We start from the raw sequence: 10,808 nt of genomic DNA on the forward strand, positions 1-10,808 counted from the left end.
CCCTAGGCAGATAAATCAGCCTAGGTATAGGGATGGTGCCAAGGAAAAAGCTGTGAAAGCTGCCATGTTGTTGCACTTTTGTACTCCCCTTGGGATGCCTTGAACAGCTGCAGTGTGCCTGGAGCTAAGGGCTTCCTAGTTTTAAAAATCCTAGCCCTAGGCCTAAGCCTAACAGTAACCCTGGGAAGGGAAATCAGCCTGGTGTTAGGCTTCTTGCCAAGGAAAAAGCCGTGAAAGCAGCCATCTTGTGGCACTTTTGCACTCCCTTTTGGATGCCTTTCACAGCTCCAGTGTGCCTGGAACTCAGGGCTTCCTGATTTTAAAAATCCTAGCCCTAGGCCGAACCCCAGCCCTAAGACGAGAAAGGCAAATCAGCCAGGAATTAGGCATGTCCCCAAGGAAAAAGCTGTGGAGGCAAGCATGTTGTGGTACTTTTGCGCTCTTCTTGGCTAGTCCTTCGCAGCTGCTGTGTTCTTGGAACTCAGGGCTTTCTGGTTAATAGAACCCTTACCCTATGCGTAATTCAAACTTTAACCCTAGGAAGGAAAATCAGCCTATGGCTCGGGATGCTCTCATGGAAATATCAGTGGTGGCAGCCAAGTTGCGTCACTTTTGCGCTCCCCTTGGGATGCCTTTCGCAGCTGCAGTGTGCCTGGAGCCCAGGGCTTCCTGGTTTTAAAAGTCCTAGGCCTAAGCCTAACAGTAACCCTAGGAAGGTAAATCAGCCGGGTATTAGGGTTCTTCCTAAGGGAAAAGCCGTTAAAGCAGCCGTGTTGTGGCATTTCTGCACTCCCTTTGGGATGCCTTTGGCAGATGAAGTAAGCCTGGAACTCAGGGCTTCCTGGTTAAAGAAATCCAAGCCCTAGGCTGAACCCTAACCCTAACCCTAGGCAGATAAATCAGCCTAGGTATAGGGATGGTGCCAAGGAAAAAGCTGTGAAAGCTGCCATGTTGTTGCACTTTTGTACTCCCCTTGGGATGCCTTGAACAGCTGCAGTGTGCCTGGAGCCCAGGGCTTCCTAGTTTTAAAAATCCTAGCCCTAGGCCTAAGCCTAACAGTAACCCTGGGAAGGGAAATCAGCCTGGTGTTAGGCTTCTTGCCAAGGAAAAAGCCGTGAAAGCAGCCATGTTGTGGCACTTTTGCACTCCCTTTTGGATGCCTTTCACAGCTCCGGTGTGCCTAGAACTCAGGGCTTCCTGATTTTAAAAATCCTAGCCCTAGGCTGAACCCCAACCCTAAGACGAGAAAGGCAAATCAGCCAGGAATTAGGCATGTCCCCAAGGAAAAAGCTGTGGAGGCAGGCATGTTGTGGTACTTTTGCGCTCTTCTTGGGTAGTCCTTCGCAGCTGCTGTGTTCTTGGAACTCAGGGCTTTCTGGTTAGTAGAACCCTTACCCTAGGCGTAACTCAAACCTTAACCCTAGGAAGGAAAATCAGCCTATGGCTCGGGATGGTCTCATGGAAATATCAGTGGTGGCAGCCAAGTTGCGTCAATTTTGCGCTCCCCTTGGGATGCCTTTCGCAGCTGCAGTGTGCCTGGAGCCCAGGGCTTCCTGGTTTTAAAAGTCCTAGGCCTAAGCCTAACAGTAACCCTAGGAAGGTAAATCAGCCGGGTATTAGGGTTCTTCCTAAGGGAAAAGCCGTGAAAGCAGCCATGTTGTGGCACTTCTGCACTCCCTTTGGGATGCCTTTGGCAGATGAAGTAAGCCTGGAACTCAGGGCTTCCTGGTTAAAGAAATCCAAGCCCTAGGCTGAACCCAAACCCTAACCCTAGGCAGATAAATCAGCCTAGGTATAGGGATGGTGCCAAGGAAAAAGCTGTGAAAGCTGCCATGTTGTTGCACTTTTGTACTCCCCTTGGGATGCCTTGAACAGCTGCAGTGTGCCTGGAGCCCAGGGCTTCCTGGTTTTAAAAGTCCAAAGCCTAAGCCTAGCAGTAACCCTAGGAAGGTAAATCAGCCGGGTATTAGGGTTCTTCCTAAGGGAAAAGCCGTGAAAGCAGCCATGTTGTGGCACTTCTGCACTCCCTTTGGGATGCCTTTGGCAGCTGCAGTGTGCCTGGAGTCCAGGGCTTCCTGATTTTAAAAATCCTAACCCTAGTCCGACCCCAACCCTAAGACGAGAAAGTCAAATCAGCCAGGAATTAGGCATGTCCCCAAGGAAAAAGCTGTGGAGGCAGGCATGTTGTGGTACTTTTGCGCTCTTCTTGGGTAGTCCTTCGCAGCTGCTGTGTTCTTGGAACTCAGGGCTTTCTGGTTAATAGAACCCTTACCCTAGGCGTAACTCAAACCTTAACCCTAAGAAGGAAAATCAGCCTATGGTTCGGGATGCTCTCATGGAAATATCAGTGGTGGCAGCCAAGTTGCGTCACTTTTGCGCTCCCCTTGGGATGCCTTTCGCAGCTGCAGTGTGCCTGGAGCCCAGGGCTTCCTGGTTTTAAAAGTCCTAGGCCTAAGCCTAACAGTAACCCTAGGAAGGTAAATCAGCCGGGTATTAGGGTTCTTCCTAAGGGAAAAGCTGTGAAAGCAGCCATGTTGTTGCACTTTTGTACTCCCCTTGGGATGCCTTGAACAGCTGCAGTGTGCCTGGAGCTAAGGGCTTCCTAGTTTTAAAAATCCTAGCCCTAGGCCTAAGCCTAACAGTAACCCTGGGAAGGTAAATCAGCCTGGTGTTAGGCTTCTTGCCAAGGAAAAAGCCGTGAAAGCAGCCATCTTGTGGCACTTTTGCACTCCCTTTTGGATGCCTTTCACAGCTCCAGTGTGCCTGGAACTCAGGGCTTCCTGATTTTAAAAATCCTAGCCCTAGGCTGAACCCCAACCCTAAGACGAGAAAGGCAAATCAGCCAGGAATTAGGCATGTCCCCAAGGAAAAAGCTGTGGAGGCAGGCATGTTGTGGTACTTTTGCGCTCTTCTTGGGTAGTCCTTCGCAGCTGCTGTGTTCTTGGAACTCAGGGCTTTCTGGTTAGTAGAACCCTTACCCTAGGCGTAACTCAAACCTTAAGCCTAGGAAGGAAAATCAGCCTATGGTTCGGGATGGTCTCATGGAAATATCAGTGGTGGCAGCCAAGTTGCGTCACTTTTGCACTCCCCTTGGGATGCCTTTCGCAGCTGCAGTGTGCCTGGAGCCCAGGGCTTCCTGGTTTTAAAAGTCCAAAGCCTAAGCCTAACAGTAACCCTAGGAAGGTAAATCATCTGGGTATTAGGGTTCTTCCTAAGGGAAAAGCCGTGAAAGCAGCCATGTTGTGGCACTTCTGCACTCCCTTTGGGATGCCTTTGGCAGATGAAGTAAGCCTGGAACTCAGGGCTTCCTGGTTAAAGAAATCCAAGCCCTAGGCTGAACCCTAACCCTAACCCTAGGCAGATAAATCAGCCTAGGTATAGGGATGGTGCCAAGGAAAAAGCTGTGAAAGCTGCCATGTTGTTGCACTTTTGTACTCCCCTTGGGATGCCTTGAACAGCTGCAGTGTGCCTGGAGCTAAGGGCTTCCTAGTTTTAAAAATCCTAGCCCTAGGCCTAAGCCTAACAGTAACCCTGGGAAGGTAAATCAGCCTGGTGTTAGGCTTAGCCTGGATCTCAGGGCTTCCTATTTAAAAAAATCCTAGCCCTAGGCAAAACCGCAACCCTAAGACGAGAAAGGCAAATCAGCCAGGCATTAGGCATGTCCCCAAGGAAAAAGCTGTGGAGGCAGGCATGTTGTGGTACTTTTGCGCTCTTCTTGGGTAGTCCTTCGCAGCTGCTGTGTTCTTGGAACTCAGGGCTTTCTGGTTAATAGAACCCTTACCCTAGGCGTAACTCAAACCTTAAGCCTAGGAAGGAAAATCAGCCTATGGTTCGGGATGCTCTCATGGAAATATCAGTGGTGGCAGCCAAGTTGCGTCACTTTTGCGCTCCCCTTGGGATGCCTTTTGCAGCTGCAGTGTGCCTGGAGCCCAGGGCTTCCTGGTTTTAAAAGTCCTAGGCCTAAGCCTAACAGTAACCCTAGGAAGGTAAATCAGCCGGGTATTAGGGTTCTTCTTAAGGGAAAAGCCGTGAAAGCAGCCATGTTGTGGCACTTCTGCACTCCCTTTGGGATGCCTTTGGCAGATGCAGTAAGCCTGGAACTCAGGGCTTCCTGGTTAAAGAAATCCAAGCCCTAGGCTGAACCCTAACCCTCACCCTAGGCAGATAAATCAGCCTAGGTATAGGGATGGTGCCAAGGAAAAAGCTGTGAAAGCTGCCATGTTGTTGCACTTTTGTACTCCCCTTGGGATGCCTTGAACAGCTGCAGTGTGCCTGGAGCTAAGGGCTTCCTAGTTTTAAAAATCCTAGCCCTAGGCCTAAGCCTAACAATAACCCTGGGAAGGTAAATCAGCCTGGTGTTAGGCTTCTTGCCAAGGAAAAAGCCGTGAAAGCAGCCATGTTGTGGCACTTTTGCACTCCCTTTTGGATGCCTTTCACAGCTCCAGTGTGCCTGGAACTCAGGGCTTCCTGATTTTAAAAATCCTAGCCCTAGGCCGAACCCCAGCCCTAAGACGAGAAAGGCAAATCAGCCAGGAATTAGGCATGTCCCCAAGGAAAAAGCTGTGGAGGCAGGCATGTTGTGGTACTTTTGCGCTCTTCTTGGGTAGTCCTTCGCAGCTGCTGTGTTCTTGGAACTCAGGGCTTTCTGGTTAATAGAACCCTTACCCTAGGCGTAACTCAAACCTTAAGCCTAGGAAGGAAAATCAGCCTATGGTTCGGGATGGTCTCATGGAAATATCAGTGGTGGCAGCCAAGTTGCGTCACTTTTGCGCTCCCCTTGGGATGCCTTTCGCAGCTGCAGTGTGCCTGGAGCCCAGGGCTTCCTGGTTTTAAAAGTCCTAGGCCTAAGCCTAACAGTAACCCTAGGAAGGTAAATCAGCCGGGTATTAGGGTTCTTCCTAAGGGAAAAGCCGTGAAAGCAGCCATGTTGTGGCACTTCTGCACTCCCTTTGGGATGCCTTTGGCAGATGAAGTAAGCCTGGAACTCAGGGCTTCCTGGTTAAAGAAATCCAAGCCCTAGGCTGAACCCTAACCCTAGGCAGATAAATCAGCCTAGATATAGGGATGGTGCCAAGGAAAAAGCTGTGAAAGCTGCCATGTTGTTGCAATTTGCGCTCCCCTTGGGATGCCTTGAACAGCTGCAGTGTGCCTGGAGCCCAGGGCTTCCTGGTTTTAAATGTCCTAGGCCTAAGCCTAACAGTAACCCTAGGAAGGTAAATCAGCCGGGTATTAGGGTTCTTCCTAAGGGAAAAGCCGTGAAAACAGCCGTGTTGTGGCACTTCTGCACTCCCTTTGGGATGCCTTTGGCAGATGCAGTAAGCCTGGAACTCAGGGCTTCCTGGTTAAAGAAATCACAGCCCTAGGCTGAACCCTAACCCTAGGCAGATAAATCAGCCTAGGTATAGGGATGGTGCCAAGGAAAAAGCTGTGAAAGCTGCCATGTTGTTGCACGTTTGTAATCCCATTGGGATGCCTTGAACAGCTGCAGTGTGCCTGGAGCTAAGGGCTTCCTAGTTTTAAAAATCCTAGCCCTAGTCCTAAGCCTAACAATAACCCTGGGAAGGTAAATCAGCCTGGTGTTAGGCTTCTTGCCAAGGAAAAAGCCGTGAAAGCAGCCATGTTGTGGCACTTTTGCACTCCCTTTTGGATGCCTTTCACAGCTCCAGTGTGCCGGGAACTCAGGGCTTCCTGATTTAAAAATCCTAGCCCTAGGCCGAACCCCAGCCCTAAGACGAGAAAGGCAAATCAGCCAGGAATTAGGCATGTCCCCAAGGAAAAAGCTGTGGAGGCAGGCATGTTGTGGTACTTTTGCGCTCTTCTTGGGTAGTCCTTCACAGCTGCTGTGTTCTTGGAACTCAGGGCTTTCTGGTTAATAGAACCCTTACCCTAGGCGTAACTCAAACCTTAAGCCTAGGAAGGAAAATCAGCCTATGGTTCGGGATGGTCTCATGGAAATATCAGTGGTGGCAGCCAAGTTGCGTCACTTTTGCGCTCCCCTTGGGATGCCTTTCGCAGCTGCAGTGTGCCTGGAGCCCAGGGCTTCCTGGTTTTAAAAGTCCTAGGCCTAAGCCTAACAGTAACCCTAGGAAGGTAAATCAGCCGGGTATTAGGGTTCTTCCTAAGGGAAAAGCTGTGAAAGCAGCCATGTTGTGGCACTTCTGCACTCCCTTTGGGATGCCTTTGGCAGATGAAGTAAGCCTGGAACTCAGGGCTTCCTGGTTAAAGAAATCCAAGCCCTAGGCTGAAGCCTAACCCTAACCCTAGGCAGATAAATCAGCCTAGGTATAGGGATGGTGCCAAGGAAAAAGCTGTGAAAGCTGCCATGTTGTTGCACTTTTGTACTCCCCTTGGGATGCCTTGAACAGCTGCAGTGTGCCTGGAGCTAAGGGCTTCCTAGTTTTAAAAATCCTAGCCCTAGGCCTAAGCCTAACAGTAACCCTGGGAAGGCAAATCAGCCTGGTGTTAGGCTTCTTGCCAAGGAAAAAGCCGTGAAAGCAGCCATGTTGTGGCACTTTTGCACTCCCTTTTGGATGCCTTTCACAGCTCCAGTGTGCCTGGAACTCAGGGCTTCCTGATTTTAAAAATCCTAGCCCTAGGCCGAACCCCAACCCTAAGACGAGAAAGGCAAATCAGCCAGGCATTAGGCATGTCCCCAAGGAAAAAGCTGTGGAGGCAGGCATGTTGTGGTACTTTTGCGCTCTTCTTGGCTAGTCCTTCGCAGCTGCTGTGTTCTTGGAACTCAGGGCTTTCTGGTTAATAGAACGCTTACCCTAGGCGTAACTCAAACCTTAACCCTAGGAAGGAAAATCAGCCTATGGTTCGGGATGCTCTCATGGAAATATCAGTGGTGGCAGCCAAGTTGCGTCACTTTTGCGCTCCCCTTGGGATGCCTTTCGCAGCTGCAGTGTGCCTGGAGCCCAGGGCTTCCTGGTTTTAAAAGTCCTAGGCCTAAGCCTATACAGTAACCCTAGGAAGGTAAATCAGCCGGGTATTAGGGTACCTCCTAAGGGAAAAGCCGTGAAAGCAGCCATGTTGTGGCCCTTCTGCACTCCCTTTGGGATGCCTTTGGCAGATGCAGTAAGCCTGGAACTCAGGGCTTCCTGGTTAAAGAAATCACAGCCCTAGGCTGAACCCTAACCCTAGGAAGATAAATCAGCCTAGGTATAGGGATGGTGCCAAGGAAAAAGCTGTGAAAGCTGCCATGTTGTTGCACTTTTGTAATCCCATTGGGATGCCTTGAACAGCTGCAGTGTGCCTGGAGCTAAGGGCTTCCTAGTTTTAAAAATCCTAGCCCTAGTCCTAAGCCTAACAATAACCCTGGGAAGGTAAATCAGCCTGGTGTTAGGCATCTTGCCAAGGAAAAAGCCGTGAAAGCAGCCATGTTGTGGCACTTTTGCACTCCCTTTTGGATGCCTTTCACAGCTCCAGTGTGCCGGGAACTCAGGGCTTCCTGATTTAAAAATCCTAGCCCTAGGCCGAACCCCAGCCCTAAGACGAGAAAGGCAAATCAGCCAGGAATTAGGCATGTCCCCAAGGAAAAAGCTGTGGAGGCAGGCATGTTGTGGTACTTTTGCGCTCTTCTTGGCTAGTCCTTCGCAGCTGCTGTGTTCTTGGAACTCAGGGCTTTCTGGTTAATAGAACCCTTACCCTAGGCGTAACTCAAACCTTAAGCCTAGGAAGGAAAATCAGCCTATGGTTCGGGATGGTCTCATGGAAATATCAGTGGTGGCAGCCAAGTTGCGTCACTTTTGCGCTCCCCTTGGGATGCCTTTCGCAGCTGCAGTGTGCCTGGAGCCCAGGGCTTCCTGGTTTTAAAAGTCCTAGGCCTAAGCCTAACAGTAACCCTAGGAAGGTAAATCAGCCGGGTATTAGGGTTCTTCCTAAGGGAAAAGCTGTGAAAGCAGCCATGTTGTGGCACTTCTGCACTCCCTTTGGGATGCCTTTGGCAGATGAAGTAAGCCTGGAACTCAGGGCTTCCTGGTTAAAGAAATCCAAGCCCTAGGTTGAACGCTAATCCTAACCCTAGGCAGATAAATCAGCCTAGGTATAGGGATGGTGCCAAGGAAAAAGCTGTGAAAGCTGCCATGTTGTTGCACTTTTGTACTCCCCTTGGGATGCCTTGAACAGCTGCAGTGTGCCTGGAGCTAAGGGCTTCCTAGTTTTAAAAATCCTAGCCCTAGGCCTAAGCCTAACAGTAACCCTGGGAAGGGAAATAAGCCTGGTGTTAGGCTTAGCCTCGATCTCAGGGCTTCCTATTTAAAAAAATCCTAGCCCTAGGCCGAACCCCAACCCTAAGACGAGAAAGGCAAATCAGCCAGGAATTAGGCATGTCCCCAAGGAAAAAGCTGTGGAGGAAGGCATGTTGTGGTACTTTTGCGCTCTTCTTGGCTAGTCCTTCGCAGCTGCTGTGTTCTTGGAACTCTGGGCTTTCTGGTTAATAGAACCCTTACCCTAGGCGTAACTCAAACCTTAAGCCTAGGAAGGAAAATCAGTCTATGGTTCGGGATGGTCTCATGGAAATATCAGTGGTGGCAGCCAAGTTGCGTCACTTTTGCGCTCCCCTTGGGATGCCTTTCGCAGCTGCAGTGTGCCTGGAGCCCAGGGCTTCCTGGTTTTAAAAGTCCTAGGCCTAAGCCTAACAGTAACCCTAGGAAGGTAAATCAGCCGGGTATTAGGGTTCTTCCTAAGGGAAAAGCTGTGAAAGCAGCCATGTTGTGGCACTTCTGCACTCCCTTTGGGATGCCTTTGGCAGATGAAGTAAGCCTGGAACTCAGGGCTTCCTGGTTAAAGAAATCCAAGCCCTAGGCTGAACCCTAACCCTAGGCAGATAAATCAGCCTAGATATAGGGATGGTGCCAAGGAAAAAGCTGTGAAAGCTGCCATGTTGTTGCAATTTGCGCTCCCCTTGGGATGCCTTGAACAGCTGCAGTGTGCCTGGAGCCCAGGGCTTCCTGGTTTTAAATGTCCTAGGCCTAAACCTAACAGTAACCCTAGGAAGGTAAATCAGCGGGGTATTAGGGTTCTTCCTAAGGGAAAAGCCGTGAAAGCAGCCATGTTGTGGCACTTCTGCACTACCTTTGGGATGCCTTTGGCAGATGAAGTGTGCCTGGAACTCGGGGCTTCCTGATTTTAAAAATCCTAGCCCTAGGCCGAACCCCAGCCCTAAGACGAGAAAGGCAAATCAGCCAGGAATTAGGCATGTCCCCAAGGAAAAAGCTGTGGAGGCAGGCATGTTGTGGTACTTTTGCGCTCTTCTTGGCTAGTCCTTCGCAGCTGCTGTGTTCTTGGAACTCAGGGCTTTCTGGTTAATAGAACCCTTACCCTAGGCCTAATTCAAACTTTAACCCTAGGAAGGAAAATCAGCCTATGGTTCGGGATGGTCTCATGGAAATATCAGTGGTGGCAGCCAAGTTGCGTCACTTTTGCGCTCCCCTTGGGATGCCTTTCGCAGCTGCAGTGTGCCTGGAGCCCAGGGCTTCCTGGTTTTAAAAGTCCTAGGCCTAAGCCTAACAGTAACCCTAGGAAGGTAAATCAGCCGGGTATTAGGGTTCTTCCTAAGGGAAAAGCCGTGAAAGCAGCCATGTTGTGGCACTTCTGCACTCCCTTTGGGATGCCTTTGGCAGATGAAGTAAGCCTGGAACTCAGGGCTTCCTGGTTAAAGAAATCCAAGCCCTAGGCTGAACCCTAACCCTAGGCAGATAAATCAGCCTAGGTATAGGGATGGTGCCAAGGAAAAAGCTGTGAAAGCTGCCATGTTGTTGCACTTTTGTACTCCCCTTGGGATGCCTTGAACAGCTGCAGTGTGCCTGGAGCTAAGGGCTTCCTAGTTTTAAAAATCCTAGCCCTAGGCCTAAGCCTAACAGTAACCCTGGGAAGGGAAATCAGCCTGGTGTTAGGCTTCTTGCCAAGGAAAAAGCCGTGAAAGCAGCCATGTTGTGGCACTTTTGCACTCCCTTTTGGATGCCTTTCACAGCTCCAGTGTGCCTGGAACTCAGGGCTTCCTGATTTTAAAAATCCTAGCCCTAGGCCGAACCCCAACCCTAAGACGAGAAAGGCAAATCAGCCAGGAATTAGGCATGTCCCCAGGGAAAAAGCTGTGGAGGCAGGCATGTTGTGGTACTTTTGCGCTCTTCTTGGGTAGTCCTTCGCAGCTGCTGTGTTCTTGGAACTCAGGGCTTTCTGGTTAATAGAACCCTTACCCTAGGCGTAACTCAAACCTTAACCCTAGGAAGGAAAATCAGCCTATGGTTCGGGATGCTCTCATGGAAATATCAGTGGTGGCAGCCAAGTTGCGTCACTTTTGCGCTCCCCTTGGGATGCTTTTCGCAGCTGCAGTGTGCCTGGAGCCCAGGGCTTCCTGGTTTTAAAAGTCCTAGGCCTAAGCCTAACAGTAAACCTAGGAAGGTAAATCAGCCGGGTATTAGGGTACCTCCTAAGGGAAAAGCCGTGAAAGCAGCCATGTTGTGGCCCTTCTGCACTCCCTTTGGGATGCCTTTGGCAGATGCAGTAAGCCTGGAACTCAGGGCTTCCTGGTTAAAGAAATCACAGCCCTAGGCTGAACCCTAACCCTAGGAAGATAAATCAGCCTAGGTATAGGGATGGTGCCAAGGAAAAAGCTGTGAAAGCTGCCATGTTGTTGCACTTTTGTAATCCCATTGGGATGCCTTGAACAGCTGCAGTGTGCCTGGAGCTAAGGGCTTCCTAGTTTTAAAAATCCTAGCCCTAGTCCTAAGCCTAACAATAACCCTGGGAAGGTAAATCAGCCTGGTGTTAGGCATCTTGCCAAGGAAAAAGCCGTGAAAGCAGCC

The sequence above is a fragment of the Ammospiza caudacuta genome, unplaced genomic scaffold, assembly GCF_027887145.1.
Source record: "Ammospiza caudacuta isolate bAmmCau1 unplaced genomic scaffold, bAmmCau1.pri scaffold_39, whole genome shotgun sequence".
In the NCBI taxonomy this organism is placed as follows: Eukaryota; Metazoa; Chordata; class Aves; order Passeriformes; family Passerellidae; genus Ammospiza; species Ammospiza caudacuta.